At 42.5% G+C, this 24,645-nt stretch overlaps 1 protein-coding gene across 2 annotated transcripts in view; it reads left to right on the top strand.

The window, feature by feature from the left end:
* Positions 1 to 323: 323 nt before the first annotated feature.
* The window catches only part of GNB3 (G protein subunit beta 3), a 75,579-nt gene continuing 51,257 nt past the window's right edge, over positions 324 to 24,645 (top strand). Inside the window, exon 1 of one of the 2 annotated variants that reach the window (XM_072129506.1) lies at positions 324 to 535. The gene's annotated coding sequence lies outside the window, so the exon portion shown is untranslated. Of the gene's footprint in view, positions 536 to 1,040; positions 1,096 to 24,645 lie in introns of those variants that run through there. The other variant, XM_072129505.1, reaches the window with a different exon arrangement.

Genomic DNA, 24,645 nt, shown 5'->3' with positions numbered 1-24,645 from the left:
ACATTTATTTTATATAGAAGATGTTTTTACACTTCTGTGACCTGCATTGTAGCTGCTGCGCCACACGTATGTGACATGTAAGTGCAGACAGACAGACAGACGGACAGACGGACAGACGGACAGGCAGAGGCTTTGATTTCCTGGCTCCTGTTCTCCCATTTGCAAACTGCTTTGCATTTAAGCATTTAACTCCAAATCGGCTTTTAGCCTCATTCGTTCTCCTCCTCCTCCCTCCCGCCTGTCCCCCTCCCCGGGTGCTCGCTCATACCTCTGCACTGCACAGGCAGGTGGGAGACCAGATTACCAGGAGAAAGGGAAGCAAGTGACAGCAAGAGGGGAAGGGGAAGAGGGAAGGGCAAGAGAGGGCAAGGGTCAAGGGAGGGGAACCAAAAGGGGTAAAGAAGAAGAACAGAGGCGCAGGAGATACCTGAACTACAACCTGCAGACAGGACCATTCCAAAAGTTTCATGATAAAGGAGTAGGAGAGAGGAGCAGAGTCACCGCCGCCGAGAGCAGAGGGGTCCGCCAGCCACAGGTAAGATGTCCTGAAGACGTGTGTCATGTATGTGCAGAGGGGTCCGCCAGCCACAGGTAAGATGTCCTGAAGACGTGTGTCATGTATGTGCAGAGGGGTCCGCCAGCCACAGGTAAGATGTCCTGAAGACGTGTGTCATGTATGTGCAGAGGGGTCCGCCAGCCACAGGTAAGATGTCCTGAAGACGTGTGTCATGTATGTGCAGAGGGGTCCGCCAGCCACAGGTAAGATGTCCTGAAGACGTGTGTCATGTATGTGCAGAGGGGTCCGCCAGCCACAGGTAAGATGTCCTGAAGACGTGTGTCATGTATGTGCAGAGGGGTCCGCCAGCCACAGGTAAGATGTCCTGAAGACGTGTGTCATGTATGTGCAGAGGGGTCCGCCAGCCACAGGTAAGATGTCCTGAAGACGTGTGTCATGTATGTGCAGAGGGGTCCGCCAGCCACAGGTAAGATGTCCTGAAGACGTGTGTCATGTATGTGCAGAGGGGTCCGCCAGCCACAGGTAAGATGTCCTGAAGACGTGTGTCATGTATGTGCAGAGGGGTCCGCCAGCCACAGGTAAGATGTCCTGAAGACGTGTGATAGGAAGACGTGTGTCATGTATGTGCAGAGGGGCTGCTAATACTAATGTAACAAGATAATCAGACTATAACCAGAACACATTTCTATTATATTCTATATATTGAGCACTACAACTCCCAACATGACCGGACACTGGACACAATTGTGATACAATTCTATTATACTATATACATGGAGAATACATAATCAGAATACGATTATTATACATGGAACGTGATTATAATTCTGGACCTGAACATAATATAATTCTGTTATACGTTGATCACTACAACTCCCTGCATTGCCTGAACACCGGACATGACCAGAATGCAATTCTATTCTATACATAGAGCACTACAACCCCCATCATTACCCTATAATACATTTCTATTAAAATGTGTGCATTTACATTTCTCTATCCCCCCAACCGGACATATTAATACAAGTTTATAAAACTTATTACATACAGCAACACGACCGATCGCGGGACATGACCCTGATACACATCTATTATATTCTCTACGTAGAGCACTACAACCCCCAACATGACTGACCACTGCGTGTGATGATAATTATTACAATTTACATTTGTGTTTCTTTAACTGCCAACGTGTCGCAATCACAGGAGCTCATCTTAATACATTTCTATTAAACTTTATACAGAAAGCACTACAACCCCCAACATGACCCAAACACCGGGGTAGTCCTTAATTCAATGCTAAAAGATTTATATATTTAGTACATTACAACCACCAGCATAGAATAACTAATGGACATAATTCCATTATTATACTCTATACATAGAGCACTACAACCCTCAACATAAACCAACAACTGTGAATACTTATACTTTTGTTATGTTTTATACATAGATCCTAAAAATCACCACAACCCCCATCATGAAACAACTTATGGGCATGATTCTAATACAGTTTTATTTACTGTATTTACAGAATACTACAACCTCCAACATGAACGCATGACCTGATCAAAATCCTATTATACTATAAGTAGAGCACTACAACTCCCAACATGACTTGACTACCAGGAATGACCTACGTTTTGGCTATAGTATAAAACAACTGATGGATACGACCATAATACAATTCTATTACACTCTATAGATTTCTACAACTCCCAACATCCAACGACTGGGCATAAATTTACATGACCCAGCCACTACACATAACCATAATACAGTCCTCATGTTTACAAGGAGCACTACAACTCCCAACATGAGCTGCCACTACACATAACCATAATAGAGCCCTCATGTTTACAAGGAGCACTACAACTCCCAACATGAGCTGCCACTACACATAACCATAATAGAGCCCTCATGTTTACAAGGAGCACTACAACTCCCAACATGAGCTGCCACTACACATAACCATAATAGAGCCCTCATGTTTACAAGGAGCACTACAACTCCCAACATGAGCTGCCACTACACATAACCATAATAGAGCCCTCATGTTTACAAGGAGCACTACAACTCCCAGCATGACCCAGCCACTACACATAACCATAATACAGTCCTCATGTGTACAAGGAGCACTACAACTCCCAGCATGACCCAGCCACTACACATAACCATAATACAGTCCTCATGTGTACAAGGAGCACTACAACTCCCAGCATGACCCAGCCACTACACATAACCATATACAATCCTCATGTTTACAAGGAGCACTACAACTCCCAGCATGACCGGACCAGTCTTCGTGGACCAGTATAGACATGGACATTCTATAACCTGATTTCATGTTTCTCTCTACATCCGGTTGTATATGTCAGTGTTGTACCGCTCTGTGGTGTATGTTGGCGCTATATAAATATATAATCGCTTGTTTATTTGTCAAACTTTAACCGTTTCCTAGCTGAGCTGCTGTTCCTATGGATTATTATCCGCGCCCCGGTGATTTGCATGTCCCATGATGTGTGGCCTGTGGGTATTTGTATACTGTAGGTTATTAGCCTCCTAGACAACGTCCGTGTGGTGAGGTGGAGCACAATGGACAGAGCCGTAGCGTCCCGGACAATGTGCGTAAATATCGCCGCCACTTGTGTTGATTGAGCTCCATTGGCAAACACAAAGTGTAAGGCAAATATTTGCTGGCAATCCCTTCCCTCCAGAGCTGACAGTCTAATGGAAACAGCAGCAGCCTCCTAAGTGACTGCACTCACCGCTAACCACGCACAGTGTGTAGGTGGATCTCACACACTTTAAGGGTAACTCCACTTTTTGGAGGAATTCCCAGACTTCGTCTATACATTAAACCAAGTCACTTTGTAAATACTTTGCTTTACAGATCTTTCTCAATTTGGGAAGTTTTCCTTCACTTACACAGAGCAGAGGATTTAGCTCCACCCCTTTGCCTTACATGTGACCTCAGTCATGTGAGCTACCTACCTGCGGACCTTAGTGGCTCTGTGCAGTTATACAATGTATATGGGGCCACATACAGTGGTAATAATCACTGCTCAATCCTTTTGTGCTCAGGAAGTTTTTCTAAGTGTGAGTGTGTATAGAGCCCGAGTATGTAAGTGCGGAGCGTCCCACAATGCACCGATGATTGTAGGTTTACACCCGATCCAAGGGAAACTTGTATTATGTGACATATCCCTTTAAATGTCTTAAGGCAAAACTTCCACAATTTCCATCCCTTTCCATTGCACAATATTAAGCCCCACCCCTGGTCCGCCCACTAGGAGCCTGATTTATAGAATTAATCTTAAGCCCCACCTACTTTGTGGACCAATCCAGCTAAACCAGGATAATCGGGGGACGTGCTTGAGAAAATAATTAGCAGAACAAACAACTGAGCCCGAATCCCAGCCATGACAATATCAGCAGAACTATAAATATGCGCCATCGCTGGCCATGGCGGGTGTGAAGGTTAGGCCTGCACTGAACACTGTGATAATATTATCTATCAGAATGTAATATGGAAAAATCCTCCAAGGGCCCAGGTCACGTGATCACTACCGGCCATTGATTTGCCCCCCAGGGCGGGTGTCACCGGTTGTTACGATGTCCTTAGCCAGTAGAGGCACCTTATGGGCCCCCCAAGGCTTCAGAGCCTTCATCCTGTCATGTGATAATCAGGGAAGATTAAGGGGATTGTAGGAAGCATCCGGAAATCTTTATATTAAGGGACTTTTGAGTTTCTTTATAATGAAAGTCAAACTTTTCATAAAATGACTGGAGATTTCTAAAGCTCTGTAAAGAAGGATCCGCCTTTGTTGTCCATAGCAACCTATCAGGGCAGGGCTTTCTTATCTTGAGGACACAATATCACATGAAAGCTGCGCTGTGATTAGTTGCAGTTTTGTAAATGTTCCCTAGTGACTCCATACACAAGATGGCCGCCTTTGCTGGGGGTCAATAAAACATGGCGGACACTAGCGAAATATAATCTACTTCCCCAGAGAAACCAATCACAACCTCTATGGCTGATATACACAAGATGGCTGCCGCCATTGGAAGCCATTAATTATTACCTGATGGGTGTAGAATCCTAGGCTCTGTCCGCATAGAAGGGTTTCCTAAACGGATTTATGGCTGTGTATATGTACAGGCTGTATATGGCAGTATATGTACAGGCTGTATATGGGGTATATGTACAGGCTGTATATGGCGGTATATGTACAGGCTGTATATGGGGGTATATGTACAGGATGTATATGGGGTATATGTACAGGATGTATATGGGGGTATATATACAAGCTGTACATGGCGGTATATGTACAGGATGTATATGGGGGTATATGTAAAGGATGTATATGGGGGTATATGTACAGGCTGTATATGGGGGTATATGTACAGGATGTATATGGGGTATATGTACAGGATGTATATGGGGGTATATGTACAGGATGTATATGGGGGTATATGTACAGGATGTATATGGGGGTATATGTACAGGGGGTATATGGGGGTATATGTACAGGGTGTATATGGGGGTATATGTACAGGCTGTATATGGCAGTATATGTACAGGCTGTATATGGGGTATATGTACAGGCTGTATATGGCGGTATATGTACAGGCTGTATATGGGGGTATATGTACAGGATGTATATGGGGTATATGTACAGGATGTATATGGGGGTATATATACAAGCTGTACATGGCGGTATATGTACAGGATGTATATGGGGGTATATGTAAAGGATGTATATGGGGGTATATGTACAGGCTGTATATGGGGGTATATGTACAGGATGTATATGGGGTATATGTACAGGATGTATATGGGGGTATATGTACAGGATGTATATGGGGGTATATGTACAGGATGTATATGGGGGTATATGTACAGGCTGTATATGGCGGTATATGTACAGGCTGTATATGGGGGTATATGTACAGGATGTATATGGGGGTATATGTACAGGATGTATATGGCGGTATATGTACAGGCTGTATATGGGGGTATGTGTACAGGGTGTATATGGGGGTATATGTACAGGCTGTATATGGCGGTATATGTACAGGCTGTATATGGGGGTATATGTACAGGATGTATATGGGGGTATATGTACAGGATGTATATGGGGGTATATGTACAGGGTGTATATGGGGGTATATGTACAGGATGTATATGGCAGTATATGTACAGGATGTATATGGGGGTATATGTACAGGCTGTATAAGGCAGTATATGTACAGGATGTATATGGCGATGTATATGTACAGGCTGTATATGGCGGTATATGTACAGGCTGTATATGGCAGTATATGTACAAGATGTATATGGGGGTATATGTACAGGGTGTATAGGGGGTATATGTACAGGCTGTATATGGCGGTATATGTACAGGCTGTATATGGGGGTATATGTACAGGCTGTATATGGCGGTATATGTACAGGATGTATATGGGGGTATATGTACAGGATGTATATGGGGTATATGTACAGGATGTATATGGGGGTATATGTACAGGCTGTATATAAGGGTATATGTACAGGCTGTATATGGGGGTATATGTACAGGCTGTATATGGGCGTATATGTACAGGCTGTATATTGGGGTATATGTACAAGGTGTATATGGCAGTATATGTACAGGATGTATAGGGGGTATATGTACAGGCTGTATATGGGGGTATATGTACAGGATGTATATGGGGGTATATGTACAGGCTGTATAAGGGGGTATATGTACAGGATGTATATGGGGGTATATGTACAGGCTGTATATGGCGGTATATGTACAGACTGTATATGGGGGTATATGTACAGGCTGTATATGGGGGTATATGTACAGGGTGTATATGGGGGTATATGTACAGGGTGTATATGGCGGTATATGTACAAGATGTATATGGGGGTATATGTACAGGGTGTATATTGGAGTATATGTACAGGATGTATATGGCGGTATATGTACAGGATGTATATGGCTGTGTATATGTACAGGGTGTATATTTGGGTATATGTACAGGATGTATATGGGGGTATATGTACAGGCTGTATATGGGGGTATATGTACAGGGTGTATATGGCGGTATATGTACAGGGTGCATATTGGAGTATATGTACAGTCTGTATATGGGGGTATATGTACAGGGTGTATATGGGGGTATATGTACAGGGTGTATATGGCGGTATATGTACAGGGTGTATATTGGAGTATATGTACAGGATGTATATGGGGGTATATGTACAGGATGTATATGGCTGTGTATATGTACAGGGTGTATATGGGGGTATATGTACGGGATGTATATGGGGGTATATGTACAGGCTGTATATGGGGGTATATGTACAGGGTGTATATGGCGGTATATGTACAGGGTGTATATGGCAGTATATGTACAGGCTGTATATGGCGGTATATGTACAGACTGTATATGGGGGTATATGTACAGGCTGTATATGGCTGTGTATATGTACAGGCTGTATATGGCGGTATATGTACAGGGTGTATATGGGGGTATTTGTACAGGCTGTATATGGCGGTATATGTACAGGCTGTATATGGGGGTATATGTACAGGCTGTATATGGGGGTATATGTACAGGCTGTATATGGGGGTATATGTACAGGATGTATATGGGGGTATATGTACAGGCTGTATATGAGGGTATATGTACAGGCTGTATATGGCGGTATATGTACAGGGTGTATATGGCAGTATATGTACAAGATGTATAGGGGGTATATGTACAGGCTGTATATGGGTGTGTATGTACAGGATGTATATGGGGGTATATGTACAGGGTGTATATGGCGGTATATGTACAGACTGTATATGGGGGTATATGTACAGGCTGTATATGGGGGTATATGTACAGGCTGTATATGGGGGTATATGTACAGGGTGTATATGGCGGTATATGTACAGGGTGTATATTGGAGTATATGTACAGGCTGTATATGGCGGTATATGTACAGGCTGTATATGGGGGTATATGTACAGGCTGTATATGGCGGTATATGTACAGGCTGTATATGGGGGTATATGTACAGGCTGTATATGGGGGTATATGTACAGGGTGTATATGGCAGTATATGTACAGGCTGTATATGGCGGTATATGTACAGACTGTATATGGGGGTATATGTACAGGCTGTATATGGCGGTGTATTTGTACAGGCTGTATATGGCAGTATATGTACAGGGTGTATATGGGGGTATTTGTACAGGCTGTATATGGCGGTATATGTACAGGCTGTATATGGGGGTATATGTACAGGCTGTATATGGGGGTATATGTACAGGCTGTATATGGGGGTATTTGTACAGGCTGTATATGGGGGTATATGTACAGGGTGTATGTGGCAGTATATGTACAGGGTGTATATGGGGGTATATGTACAGGGTGTATATGGGGGTATATGTACAGGGTGTATATGGGGGTATATGTACAGGGTGTATGTGGCAGTATATGTACAGGGTGTATATGGGGGTATATGTACAGGGTGTATATGGGGGTATATGTACAGGGTGTATATGGGGGTATATGTACAGGGTGTATATGGGGGTATATGTACAGGATGTATATGGGGGTATATGTACAGGCTGTATATGGGGGTATATGTACAGGATGTATATGGGGGTATATGTACAGGATGTATATGGCAGTATATGTACAGGATGTATATGGGGGTATATGTACAGGCTGTATATGAGGGTATATGTACAGGCTGTATATGGCGGTATATGTACAGGGTGTATATGGCAGTATATGTACAAGATGTATAGGGGGTATATGTACAGGCTGTATATGGGTGTGTATGTACAGGATGTATATGGGGGTATATGTACAGGGTGTATATGGCGGTATATGTACAGACTGTATATGGGGGTATATGTACAGGCTGTATATGGGGGTATATGTACAGGCTGTATATGGGGGTATATGTACAGGGTGTATATGGCGGTATATGTACAGGGTGTATATTGGAGTATATGTACAGGCTGTATATGGCGGTATATGTACAGGGTGTATATGGGGGTATATGTACAGGATGTATATGGGGGTATATGTACAGGCTGTATATGGGGGTATATGTACAGGCTGTATATGGGGGTATATGTACAGGCTGTATATGGGGGTATATGTACAGGCTGTATATGGGGGTATATGTACAGGATGTATATGGGGGTATATGTACAGGATGTATATGGGGGTATATGTACAGGCTGTATATGGGGGTATATGTACAGGCTGTATATGGCGGTATATGTACAGGCTGTATATGGGGGTATATGTACAGGCTGTATATGGGGGTATATGTACAGGGTGCATATGGCAGTATATGTACAGGCTGTATATGGCAGTATATGTACAGGCTGTATATGGGGGTATATGTACAGGCTGTATATGGGGGTATATGTACAGGATGTATATGGGGGTATATGTACAGGCTGTATATGGCAGTATATGTACAGGCTGTATATGGGGGTATATGTACAGGCTGTATATGGGGGTATATGTACAGGATGTATATGGGGGTATATGTACAGGCTTTATATGGCGGTATATGTACAGGCTGTATATGGGGGTATATGTACAGGCTGTATATGGCGGTATATGTACAGGCTGTATATGGGGGTATATGTACAGGCTGTATATGGGGGTATATGTACAGGGTGTATATGGGGGTATATGTACAGGCTGTTTATGGCAGTATATGTACAGGCTGTATATGGGGGTATATGTACAGGCTGTATATGGGGGTATATGTACAGGGTGTATATGGGGGTATATGTACGGGATGTATATGGGGGTATATGTACAGGCTGTATATGGGGGTATATGTACGGGGTGTATATGGCGGTATATTACAGGGTGTATATTGGAGTATATGTACAGGCTGTATATGGCGGTATATGTACAGGCTGTATATGGTGGTATATGTACAGGCTATATATGGGGTTATATGTACAGGCTGTATATGGGGGTATATGTACAGACTGTATATGGGGGTATATGTACAGGATGTATATGGGGGTATATGTACAGGCTTTATATGGCGGTATATGTACAGGCTGTTTATGGCAGTATATGTACAGGCTGTATATGGGGGTATATGTACAGGCTGTATATGGGGGTATATGTACAGGCTGTATATGGCGGTATATGTACAGGCTGTATATGGGGGTATATGTACAGGCTGTTTATGGGGGTATATGTACAGGGTGTATATGGGGGTATATGTACAGGATGTATATGGGGGTATATGTACAGGATGTATATGGGGGTATATGTACAGGCTGTTTATGGGGGTATATGTACAGGATGTATATGGGGGTATATGTACAGGATGTATATGGGGGTATATGTACAGGCTGTTTATGGCGGTATATGTACAGGCTGGATATGGGGGTATATGTACAGGATGTATATGGGGGTATATGTACAGGCTGTATATGGCGGTATATGTACAGGCTGTATATGGGGGTATATGTACAGGGTGTATATGGCGGTATATGTACAGGCTGTATATGGGGGTATATGTACAGGATGTATTTGGTGGTATATGTACAGGATGTATATGGGGGTATATGTACAGGATGTATATGGGGGTATATGTACAGGATGTATAGGGGGTATATGTACAGGCTGTATATGGCGGTATATGTACAGGGTGTATATGGCAGTATATGTACAAGATGTATAGGGGGTATATGTACAGGCTGTATATGGGTGTGTATGTACAGGATGTATATGGGGGTATATGTACAGGCTGTATATGGGGGTATATGTACAGGCTGTATATGGCGGCATATGTACAGGGTGTATATTGGAGTATATGTACAGGATGTATATGGGGGTATATGTACAGGCTGTATATGGCTGTGTATATGTACAGGGTGTATATGGCAGTATATGTACAGGCTGTATATGGCGGTATATGTACAGGGTGTATATGGGGGTACAGGCAGTCCCCGGGTTACATACAAGATAGGGACTGTAGGTTTGTTCTTAAGTTGAATTTGTATGTAAGTCGAAACTGTATATTTTATCATTGTAGTTCCCGACAATTTTTTTTTTTTGCCCCAGTGACAATTGGAGTTTAAAATTTTTTTGCTGTAATAGGACCAAGAATTATCAATAAAGCTTCATTGCAGACAATTTTAAGCTGATTATTGCAATCTGGGACTATTTTAAAGCATCCAGAGAGCTTCACCAGAGCTCACAGTGGGCAGAGGGGTCCGTCTGTAACTATGGGTTGTCTGTAAGTCGGGTGTTCTTAAGTAGGGGACCGCCTGTATATGTACAGGGTGTATGTGGCAGTTTATGTACAGGCTGTATATGGCGGTATATGTACAGGCTGTATATGGCTGTGTATATGTACAGGGTGTATATGGCGGTATATGTACAGGCTGTATATGGCGGTATATGTACAGGGTGTATATGGGGGTATATGTACAGGGTGTATGTGGCAGTATATGTACAGGCTGTATATGGCGGTATATGTACAGGCTGTATATGGCGGTATATGTACAGGCTGTATATGCGGGTATATGTACAGGATGTATATGGCGGTATATGTACAGTGTGTTTATGGGGGTATATGTACAGGGTGTATATGGGGGTATATGTACGGGATGTATATGGGGGTATATGTACAGGCTGTATATGGGGGTATATGTACAGGCTGTATATGGGGGTATATGTACAGGGTGTATATGGCGGTATATGTACAGGGTGTATATGGCGGTATATGTACAGGGTGTATATTGGAGTATATGTACAGGCTGTATATGGCGGTATATGTACAGGCTGTATATGGGGGTATATGTACAGGCTGTATATGGCAGTATATGTACAGGCTGTATATGGGGGTATATGTACAGGATGTATATGGGGTTATATGTACAGGCTGTATATGGGGGTATATGTACAGGCTGTATATGGGGGTATATGTACAGGGTGTATATGGCAGTATATGTACAGGCTATATATGGGGTTATATGTACAGGCTGTATATGGGGGTATATGTACAGGCTGTATATGGGGGTATATGTACAGGGTGTATATGGCAGTATATGTACAGGCTGTATATGGCGGTATATGTACAGGCTGTATATGGGGGTATATGTACAGGCTGTATATGGGGGTATATGTACAGGATGTATATGGGGGTATATGTACAGGCTGTATATGGCAGTATATGTACAGGCTGTATATGGGGTATATGTACAGGCTGTATATGGGGGTATATGTACAGGATGTATATGGGGGTATATGTACAGGCTTTATATGGCGGTATATGTACAGGCTGTTTATGGCAGTATATGTACAGGCTGTATATGGGGGTATATGTACAGGATGTATATGGGGGTATATGTACAGGGTGTATATGGGGGTATATGTACGGGATGTATATGGGGGTATATGTACAGGCTGTATATGGGGGTATATGTACAGGGTGTATATGGCGGTATATGTACAGGGTGTATATTGGAGTATATGTACAGGGTGTATATGGCGGTATATGTACAGGATGTATATGGGGGTATATGTACAGGCTGTATATGGTGGTATATGTACAGGCTGTATATGGCGGTATATGTACAGACTGTATATGGGGGTATATGTACAGGCTGTATATGGGGGTATATGTACAGGCTGTTTATGGGGGTATATGTACAGGGTGTATATGGGGGTATATGTACAGGATGTATATGGGGGTATATGTACAGGATGTATATGGGGGTATATGTACAGGCTGTTTATGGGGGTATATGTACAGGATGTATATGGGGGTATATGTACAGGATGTATATGGGGGTATATGTACAGGCTGGATATGGGGGTATATGTACAGGATGTATATGGGGGTATATGTACAGGGTGTATATGGCAGTATATGTACAGGATGTATATGGGGGTATATGTACAGGCTGTATTTGGTGGTATATGTACAGGATGTATATGGGGGTATATGTACAGGATGTATATGGGGGTATATGTACAGGATGTATAGGGGGTATATGTACAGGCTGTATATGGCGGTATATGTACAGGGTGTATATGGCAGTATATGTACAAGATGTATAGGGGGTATATGTACAGGCTGTATATGGGTGTGTATGTACAGGATGTATATGGGGGTATATGTACAGGGTGTATATGGCGGTATATGTACAGACTGTATATGGGGGTATATGTACAGGCTGTATATGGGGGTATATGTACAGGCTGTATATGGGGGTATATGTACAGGGTGTATATGGCGGTATATGTACAGGGTGTATATTGGAGTATATGTACAGGCTGTATATGGCGGTATATGTACAGGCTGTATATGGGGGTATATGTACAGGCTGTATATGGCGGTATATGTACAGGCTGTATATGGGGGTATATGTACAGGCTGTATATGGGGGTATATGTACAGGGTGTATATGGCAGTATATGTACAGGCTGTATATGGCAGTATATGTACAGGCTGTATATGGGGGTATATGTACAGGCTGTATATGGGGGTATATGTACAGGATGTATATGGGGGTATATGTACAGGCTGTATATGGCAGTATATGTACAGGATGTATATGGGGGTATATGTACAGGATGTATATGGGGGTATATGTACAGGCTGGATATGGGGGTATATGTACAGGATGTATATGGGGGTATATGTACAGGGTGTATATGGCAGTATATGTACAGGATGTATATGGGGGTATATGTACAGGCTGTATTTGGTGGTATATGTACAGGATGTATATGGGGGTATATGTACAGGATGTATATGGGGGTATATGTACAGGATGTATAGGGGGTATATGTACAGGCTGTATATGGCAGTATATGTACAAGATGTATAGGGGGTATATGTACAGGCTGTATATGGGTGTGTATGTACAGGATGTATATGGGGGTATATGTACAGGGTGTATATGGCGGTATATGTACAGACTGTATATGGGGGTATATGTACAGGCTGTATATGGGGGTATATGTACAGGCTGTATATGGGGGTATATGTACAGGGTGTATATGGCGGTATATGTACAGGGTGTATATTGGAGTATATGTACAGGCTGTATATGGCGGTATATGTACAGGCTGTATATGGGGGTATATGTACAGGCTGTATATGGCGGTATATGTACAGGCTGTATATGGGGGTATATGTACAGGCTGTATATGGGGGTATATGTACAGGGTGTATATGGCAGTATATGTACAGGCTGTATATGGCAGTATATGTACAGGCTGTATATGGGGGTATATGTACAGGCTGTATATGGGGGTATATGTACAGGATGTATATGGGGGTATATGTACAGGCTGTATATGGCAGTATATGTACAGGCTGTATATGGGGGTATATGTACAGGCTGTATATGGGGGTATATGTACAGGATGTATATGGGGGTATATGTACAGGCTTTATATGGCGGTATATGTACAGGATGTATATGGGGGTATATGTACAGGCTGTATATGGGGGTATATGTACAGGATGTATATGGGGGTATATGTACAGGCTGTATATGGGGGTATATGTACAGGGTGTATATGGGGGTATATGTACGGGATGTATATGGGGGTATATGTACAGGCTGTATATGGGGGTATATGTACGGGGTGTATATGGCGGTATATGTACAGGGTGTATATTGGAGTATATGTACAGGCTGTATATGGCGGTATATGTACAGGCTGTATATGGTGGTATATGTACAGGCTATATATGGGGTTATATGTACAGGCTGTATATGGGGGTATATGTACAGACTGTATATGGGGGTATATGTACAGGATGTATATGGGGGTATATGTACAGGCTTTATATGGCGGTATATGTACAGGCTGTTTATGGCAGTATATGTACAGGCTGTATATGGGGGTATATGTACAGGCTGTATATGGCGGTATATGTACAGGCTGTATATGGGGGTATATGTACAGGCTGTTTATGGGGGTATATGTACAGGCTGTATATGGGGGTATATATACAGGCTATATATGGGGTTATATGTACAGGCTGTATATGGGGGTATATGTACAGACTGTATATGGGGGTATATGTACAGGCTGTATATGGGGGTATATGTACAGGCTGTATATGGCGGTATATGTACAGGCTGTATATGGCTGTGTATATGTACAGGGTGTATATGGCAGTATATGTACAGGCTGTATATGGCAGTATATGTACAGGATGTATATGGGGGTATATGTACAGGCTGTTTATGGGGGTATATGTACAGGGTGTATATGGGGGTATATGTACAGGATGTATATGGGGGTATATGTACAGGATGTATATGGGGGTATATGTACAGGCTGTTTATGGGGGTATATGAACAGGATGTATATGGGGGTATATGTACAGGATGTATATGGGGGTATATGTACAGGCTGGATATGGGGGTATATGTACAGGATGTATATGGGGGTATATGTACAGGGTGTATATGGCAGTATATGTACAGGATGTATATGGGGGTATATGTACAGGCTGTATTTGGTGGTATATGTACAGGATGTATATGGGGGTATATGTACAGGATGTATATGGGGGTATATGTACAGGATGTATAGGGGGTATATGTACAGGCTGTATATGGCGGTATATGTACAGGGTGTATATGGCAGTATATGTACAAGATGTATAGGGGGTATATGTACAGGCTGTATATGGGTGTGTATGTACAGGATGTATATGGGGGTATATGTACAGGGTGTATATGGCGGTATATGTACAGACTGTATATGGGGGTATATGTACAGGCTGTATATGGGGGTATATGTACAGGCTGTATATGGGGGTATATGTACAGGGTGTATATGGCGGTATATGTACAGGGTGTATATTGGAGTATATGTACAGGCTGTATATGGCGGTATATGTACAGGCTGTATATGGGGGTATATGTACAGGCTGTATATGGCGGTATATGTACAGGCTGTATATGGGGGTATATGTACAGGCTGTATATGGGGGTATATGTACAGGGTGTATATGGCAGTATATGTACAGGCTGTATATGGCAGTATATGTACAGGCTGTATATGGGGGTATATGTACAGGCTGTATATGGGGGTATATGTACAGGATGTATATGGGGGTATATGTACAGGCTGTATATGGCAGTATATGTACAGGCTGTATATGGGGGTATATGTACAGGCTGTATATGGGGGTATATGTACAGGATGTATATGGGGGTATATGTACAGGCTTTATATGGCAGTATATGTACAGGATGTATATGGGGGTATATGTACAGGCTGTATATGGGGGTATATGTACAGGATGTATATGGGGGTATATGTACAGGCTGTATATGGGGGTATATGTACAGGGTGTATATGGGGGTATATGTACGGGATGTATATGGGGGTATATGTACAGGCTGTATATGGGGGTATATGTACGGGGTGTATATGGCGGTATATGTACAGGGTGTATATTGGAGTATATGTACAGGCTGTATATGGCGGTATATGTACAGGCTGTATATGGTGGTATATGTACAGGCTATATATGGGGTTATATGTACAGGCTGTATATGGGGGTATATGTACAGACTGTATATGGGGGTATATGTACAGGATGTATATGGGGGTATATGTACAGGCTTTATATGGCGGTATATGTACAGGCTGTTTATGGCAGTATATGTACAGGCTGTATATGGGGGTATATGTACAGGCTGTATATGGCGGTATATGTACAGGCTGTATATGGGGGTATATGTACAGGCTGTTTATGGGGGTATATGTACAGGGTGTATATGGGGGTATATGTACAGGATGTATATGGGGGTATATGTACAGGATGTATATGGGGGTATATGTACAGGCTGTTTATGGGGGTATATGTACAGGATGTATATGGGGGTATATGTACAGGATGTATATGGGGGTATATGTACAGGCTGTTTATGGCGGTATATGTACAGGCTGGATATGGGGGTATATGTACAGGATGTATATGGGGGTATATGTACAGGCTGTATATGGCGGTATATGTACAGGCTGTATATGGGGGTATATGTACAGGGTGTATATGGCGGTATATGTACAGGCTGTATATGGGGGTATATGTACAGGATGTATTTGGTGGTATATGTACAGGATGTATATGGGGGTATATGTACAGGATGTATATGGGGGTATATGTACAGGATGTATAGGGGGTATATGTACAGGCTGTATATGGCGGTATATGTACAGGGTGTATATGGCAGTATATGTACAAGATGTATAGGGGGTATATGTACAGGCTGTATATGGCGGTATATGTACAGGATGTATATGGGGGTATATGTACAGGCTGTATATGGGGGTATATGTACAGGCTGTATATGGCGGCATATGTACAGGGTGTATATTGGAGTATATGTACAGGATGTATATGGGGGTATATGTACAGGCTGTATATGGCTGTGTATATGTACAGGGTGTATATGGCAGTATATGTACAGGCTGTATATGGCGGTATATGTACAGGGTGTATATGGGGGTATATGTACAGGGTGTATGTGGCAGTATATGTACAGGCTGTTTATGGCGGTATATGTACAGGCTGTATATGGCGGTATATGTACAGGCTGTATATGCGGGTATATGTACATGCTGTATATGGGGGTATATGTACAGGCTGTATATGGCTGTGTATATGTACAGGGTGTATATGGCGGTATATGTACAGGCTGTATATGGCGGTATATGTACAGGGTGTATATGGGGGTATATGTACAGGGTGTATGTGGCAGTATATGTACAGGCTGTATATGGCGGTATATGTACAGGCTGTATATGCGGGTATATGTACAGGATGTATATGGGGGTATATGTACAGGCTGTATATGGGGGTATATGTACAGGCTGTATATGGGGGTATATATACAGGATGTATATGGGGGTATATGTACAGGCTGTATATGGCGGTATATGTACAGGCTGTATATGGCAGTATATGTACAGTGTGTTTATGGGGGTATATGTACAGGCTGTATATGGGGGTATATGTACAGGATGTATATGAGGGTATATGTACAGGCTGTATATGGGGGTATATGTACAGGCTGTATATGGGGGTATATGTACAGGCTGTATATGGGGGTATATATACAGGCTGTATATGGCGGTATATGTACAGGCTGTATATGGCGGTATATGTACAGGATGTATTTGGCGGTATATGTACAGGCTGTATATGGCGGTATATGTACAGGCTGTATATGGGGGTATATGTACAGGCTGTATATGGGGGTATATGTACAGGCTGTATATGGCAGTATATGTACAGGCTGTATATGGGGGTATATGTACAGGCTGTATATGGGGGTAAATGTACAGGCTGTATATGGGGGTATATGTACAGGCTGTATATGGGGGTATATGTACAGGCTGTATATGGGGGTATATGTACAGGCTGTATAGGTGGTATATGTACAGGCTGTATATGGGGGTATATGTACAGGCTGTATATGGGGGTATATGTACAGGATGTATATGGGGGTATATGTACAGGATGTATATGGGGGTATATGTACAGGCTGTATATGGCGGTATATGTACAGGATGTATATGGGGGTATATGTACAGGATGTATATGGGGGTATATGTACAGGCTGTATATGGCAGTATATGTACAGGGTGTATATGGCATTATATGTACAGGGTGTATATGGGGGTATATGTACTGGCTGTATATGGGGGTATATGTACAGGCTGTATATGGGGGTATATGTACAGGCTGTATATGGCGGTATATGTACAGGCTGTATATCGGGGTATTTGTACAGGATGTATATGGGGGTATATGTACAGGGTGTATATGGGGGTATATGTACAGGATGTATATGGCGGTATATGTACAGGCTGTATATGGCAGTATATATACAGGCTGTATATGGGGGTATATGTACAGGATGTATATGGCAGTATATGTACAGGCTGTATATGGGGGTATATGTACAGGCTGTATATGGGGGTATATGTACAGGGTGTATATGGCATTATATGTACAGGCTGTATATGGGGGTATATGTACAGGCTGTATATGGGGGTATATGTACAGGCTGTATATGGGGGTATATGTACAGGCTGTATATGGGGGTATATGTACAGGCTGTATATGGCAGTATATGTACAGGGTGTATATGGCATTATATGTACAGGCTGTATATGGGGGTATATGTACAGGCTGTATATGGGGGTATATGTACAGGATGTATATGGGGGTATATGTACAGGATGTATATGGGGGTATATATACAGGCTGTATATGGGGGTATATGTACAGGCTGTATATGGGGGTATATGTACAGGGTGTATATGGCAGTATATGTACAGGGTGTATATGGCATTATATGTACAGGGTGTATATGGGGGTATATGTACAGGCTGTATATGGGGGTATATGTACAGGATGTATATGGTGGTATATGTACAGGATTTATAGGGGGTATATGTACAGGCTGTATATGGGGGTACATGTACAGGCTGTATATGGGGTATATGTACAGGCTGTATATGGGGGTATATGTACAAGGTGTATATGGCAGTATATGTACAGGATGTATAGGGGGTGTATGTACAGGCTGTATATGGGGGTATATGTACAGGCTGTATATGGGCGTATATGTACAGGCTGTATATTGGGGTATATGTACAGGATGTATATGGGGGTATATGTACAGGCTGTATATGGCAGTATATGTACAAGGTGTATATGGCGTATATGTACAGGATGTATAGGGGGTATATGTACAGGCTGTATATGGGGTATATGTACAGGCTGTATATGGGGGTATATGTACAGGATGTATATGGGGGTATATGTACAGGCTGTATATGGCGGTATATGTACAGACTGTATATGGGGGTATATGTACAGGCTGTATATGGGGGTATATGTACAGGCTGTATATGGGGGTATATGTACAGGCTGTATATGGGGGTATATGTACAGGATGTATATGGGGGTATATGTACAGGCTGTATATGGGGGTATATGTACAGGCTGTATATGGCGGTATATGTACAGGCTGTATATGGGGGTATATGTACAGGCTGTATATGGCGGTATATGTACAGGCTGTTTATGGGGGTATATGTGCAGGCTGTATATGGGGGTATATGTACAGGCTGTATATGGCGGTATATGTACAGGCTGTATATGGTGGTATATGTACAGGCTGTATATGGGGGTATATGTACAGGGTGTATATGGCATTATATGTACAGGCTGTATATGGGGGTATATGTACAGGCTGTATATGGGGGTATATGTACAGGATGTATATGGGGGTATATGTACAGGCTGTATATGGGGGTATATGTACAGGCTGTATATGGGGGTATATGTACAGGCTGTATATGGGGGTATATGTACAGGCTGTATATGGGGGTATATGTACAGGCTGTATATGCGGGTATATGTACAGGATGTATATGGGGGTATATGTACAGGCTGTATATGGGGGTATATGTACAGGCTGTATATGGGGGTATATATACAGGATGTATATGGCGGTATATGTACAGGCTGTATATGGCGGTATATGTACAGGCTGTATATGCGGGTATATGTACATGCTGTATATGGGGGTATATGTACAGGCTGTATATGGCTGTGTATATGTACAGGGTGTATATGGCGGTATATGTACAGGCTGTATATGGCGGTATATGTACAGGGTGTATATGGGGGTATATGTACAGGGTGTATGTGGCAGTATATGTACAGGCTGTATATGGCGGTATATGTACAGGCTGTATATGCGGGTATATGTACAGGATGTATATGGGGGTATATGTACAGGCTGTATATGGGGGTATATGTACAGGCTGTATATGGGGGTATATATACAGGATGTATATGGGGGTATATGTACAGGCTGTATATGGCGGTATATGTACAGGCTGTATATGGCAGTATATGTACAGTGTGTTTATGGGGGTATATGTACAGGCTGTATATGGGGGTATATGTACAGGATGTATATGAGGGTATATGTACAGGCTGTATATGGGGGTATATGTACAGGCTGTATATGGGGGTATATGTACAGGCTGTATATGGGGGTATATGTACAGGCTGTATATGGCGGTATATGTACAGGCTGTATATGGCGGTATATGTACAGGATGTATTTGGCGGTATATGTACAGGCTGTATATGGCGGTATATGTACAGGCTGTATATGGGGGTATATGTACAGGCTGTATATGGGGGTATATGTACAGGCTGTATATGGCAGTATATGTACAGGCTGTATATGGGGGTATATGTACAGGCTGTATATGGGGGTAAATGTACAGGCTGTATATGGGGGTATATGTACAGGCTGTATATGGGGGTATATGTACAGGCTGTATATGGGGGTATATGTACAGGCTGTATAGGGGGTATATGTACAGGCTGTATATGGGGGTATATGTACAGGCTGTATATGGGGGTATATGTACAGGATGTATATGGGGGTATATGTACAGGATGTATATGGGGGTATATGTACAGGCTGTATATGGCGGTATATGTACAGGATGTATATGGGGGTATATGTACAGGATGTATATGGGGGTATATGTACAGGCTGTATATGGCAGTATATGTACAGGGTGTATATGGCATTATATGTACAGGGTGTATATGGGGGTATATGTACTGGCTGTATATGGGGGTATATGTACAGGCTGTATATGGGGGTATATGTACAGGCTGTATATGGCGGTATATGTACAGGCTGTATATCGGGGTATTTGTACAGGATGTATATGGGGGTATATGTACAGGGTGTATATGGGGGTATATGTACAGGATGTATATGGCGGTATATGTACAGGCTGTATATGGCAGTATATATACAGGCTGTATATGGGGGTATATGTACAGGATGTATATGGCAGTATATGTACAGGCTGTATATGGGGGTATATGTACAGGCTGTATATGGGGGTATATGTACAGGGTGTATATGGCATTATATGTACAGGCTGTATATGGGGGTATATGTACAGGCTGTATATGGGGGTATATGTACAGGCTGTATATGGGGGTATATGTACAGGCTGTATATGGGGGTATATGTACAGGCTGTATATGGCAGTATATGTACAGGGTGTATATGGCATTATATGTACAGGCTGTATATGGGGGTATATGTACAGGCTGTATATGGGGGTATATGTACAGGATGTATATGGGGGTATATGTAGAGGATGTATATGGGGGTATATATACAGGCTGTATATGGGGGTATATGTACAGGCTGTATATGGGGGTATATGTACAGGGTGTATATGGCAGTATATGTACAGGGTGTATATGGCATTATATGTACAGGGTGTATATGGGGGTATATGTACAGGCTGTATATGGGGGTATATGTACAGGATGTATATGGTGGTATATGTACAGGATTTATAGGGGGTATATGTACAGGCTGTATATGGGGGTACATGTACAGGCTGTATATGGGGTATATGTACAGGCTGTATATGGGGGTATATGTACAAGGTGTATATGGCAGTATATGTACAGGATGTATAGGGGGTGTATGTACAGGCTGTATATGGGGGTATATGTACAGGCTGTATATGGGCGTATATGTACAGGCTGTATATTGGGGTATATGTACAGGATGTATATGGGGGTATATGTACAGGCTGTATATGGCAGTATATGTACAAGGTGTATATGGCGTATATGTACAGGATGTATAGGGGGTATATGTACAGGCTGTATATGGGGTATATGTACAGGCTGTATATGGGGGTATATGTACAGGATGTATATGGGGGTATATGTACAGGCTGTATATGGCGGTATATGTACAGACTGTATATGGGGGTATATGTACAGGCTGTATATGGGGGTATATGTACAGGCTGTATATGGGGGTATATGTACAGGCTGTATATGGGGGTATATGTACAGGATGTATATGGGGGTATATGTACAGGCTGTATATGGGGGTATATGTACAGGCTGTATATGGCGGTATATGTACAGGCTGTATATGGGGGTATATGTACAGGCTGTATATGGCGGTATATGTACAGGCTGTTTATGGGGGTATATGTGCAGGCTGTATATGGGGGTATATGTACAGGCTGTATATGGCGGTATATGTACAGGCTGTATATGGTGGTATATGTACAGGCTGTATATGGGGGTATATGTACAGGGTGTATATGGCATTATATGTACAGGCTGTATATGGGGGTATATGTACAGGCTGTATATGGGGGTATATGTACAGGCTGTATATGGGGGTATATGTACAGGCTGTATATGGGGGTATATGTACAGGCTGTATATGCGGGTATATGTACAGGATGTATATGGGGGTATATGTACAGGCTGTATATGGGGGTATATGTACAGGCTGTATATGGGGGTATATATACAGGATGTATATGGGGGTATATGTACAGGCTGTATATGGCGGTATATGTACAGGCTGTATATGGCAGTATATGTACAGTGTGTTTATGGGGGTATATGTACAGGCTGTATATGGGGGTATATGTACAGGGTGTATATGGCATTATATGTACAGGCTGTATATGGGGGTATATGTACAGGCTGTATATGGGGGTATATGTACAGGCTGTATATGGGGGTATATGTACAGGCTGTATATGGGGGTATATGTACAGGCTGTATATGCGGGTATATGTACAGGATGTATATGGGGGTATATGTACAGGCTGTATATGGGGGTATATGTACAGGCTGTATATGGGGGTATATGTACAGGCTGTATATGGGGGTATATGTACAGGCTGTATATGCGGGTATATGTACAGGATGTATATGGGGGTATATGTACAGGCTGTATATGGGGGTATATGTACAGGCTGTATATGGGGGTATATATACAGGATGTATATGGGGGTATATGTACAGGCTGTATATGGCGGTATATGTACAGGCTGTATATGGCAGTATATGTACAGTGTGTTTATGGGGGTATATGTACAGGCTGTATATGGGGGTATATGTACAGGATGTATATGAGGGTATATGTACAGGCTGTATATGGGGGTATATGTACAGGCTGTATATGGGGGTATATGTACAGGCTGTATATGGGGGTATATGTACAGGCTGTATATGGCGGTATATGTACAGGCTGTATATGGCGGTATATGTACAGGATGTATTTGGCGGTATATGTACAGGCTGTATATGGCGGTATATGTACAGGCTGTATATGGGGGTATATGTACAGGCTGTATATGGGGGTATATGTACAGGCTGTATATGGCAGTATATGTACAGGCTGTATATGGGGGTATATGTACAGGCTGTATATGGGGGTAAATGTACAGGCTGTATATGGGGGTATATGTACAGGCTGTATATGGGGGTATATGTACAGGCTGTATATGGGGGTATATGTACAGGCTGTATAGGGGGTATATGTACAGGCTGTATATGGGGGTATATGTACAGGCTGTATATGGGGGTATATGTACAGGATGTATATGGGGGTATATGTACAGGATGTATATGGGGGTATATGTACGGGCTGTATATGGCGGTATATGTACAGGATGTATATGGGGGTATATGTACAGGATGTATATGGGGGTATATGTACAGGCTGTATATGGCAGTATATGTACAGGCTGTATATGGGGGTATATGTACAGGCTGTATATGGGGGTATATGTACAGGCTGTATATGGCAGTATATGTACAGGCTGTATATGGGGGTATATGTACAGGCTGTATATGGGGGTAAATGTACAGGCTGTATATGGGGGTATATGTACAGGCTGTATATGGGGGTATATGTACAGGCTGTATATGGGGGTATATGTACAGGCTGTATAGGGGGTATATGTACAGGCTGTATATGGGGGTATATGTACAGGCTGTATATGGGGGTATATGTACAGGATGTATGTGGGGGTATATGTACAGGATGTATATGGGGGTATATGTACAGGCTGTATATGGCGGTATATGTACAGGATGTATATGGGGGTATATGTACAGGATGTATATGGGGGTATATGTACAGGCTGTATATGGCAGTATATGTACAGGGTGTATATGGCATTATATGTACAGGGTGTATATGGGGGTATATGTA

The sequence above is a fragment of the Engystomops pustulosus genome, chromosome 11 (genome assembly GCF_040894005.1).
Source record: "Engystomops pustulosus chromosome 11, aEngPut4.maternal, whole genome shotgun sequence".
Lineage (NCBI taxonomy): Eukaryota > Metazoa > Chordata > Amphibia > Anura > Leptodactylidae > Engystomops > Engystomops pustulosus.
Note: the sequence above shows the minus strand (reverse complement) of the source record. Positions and strands in the feature narration are given on the sequence as shown.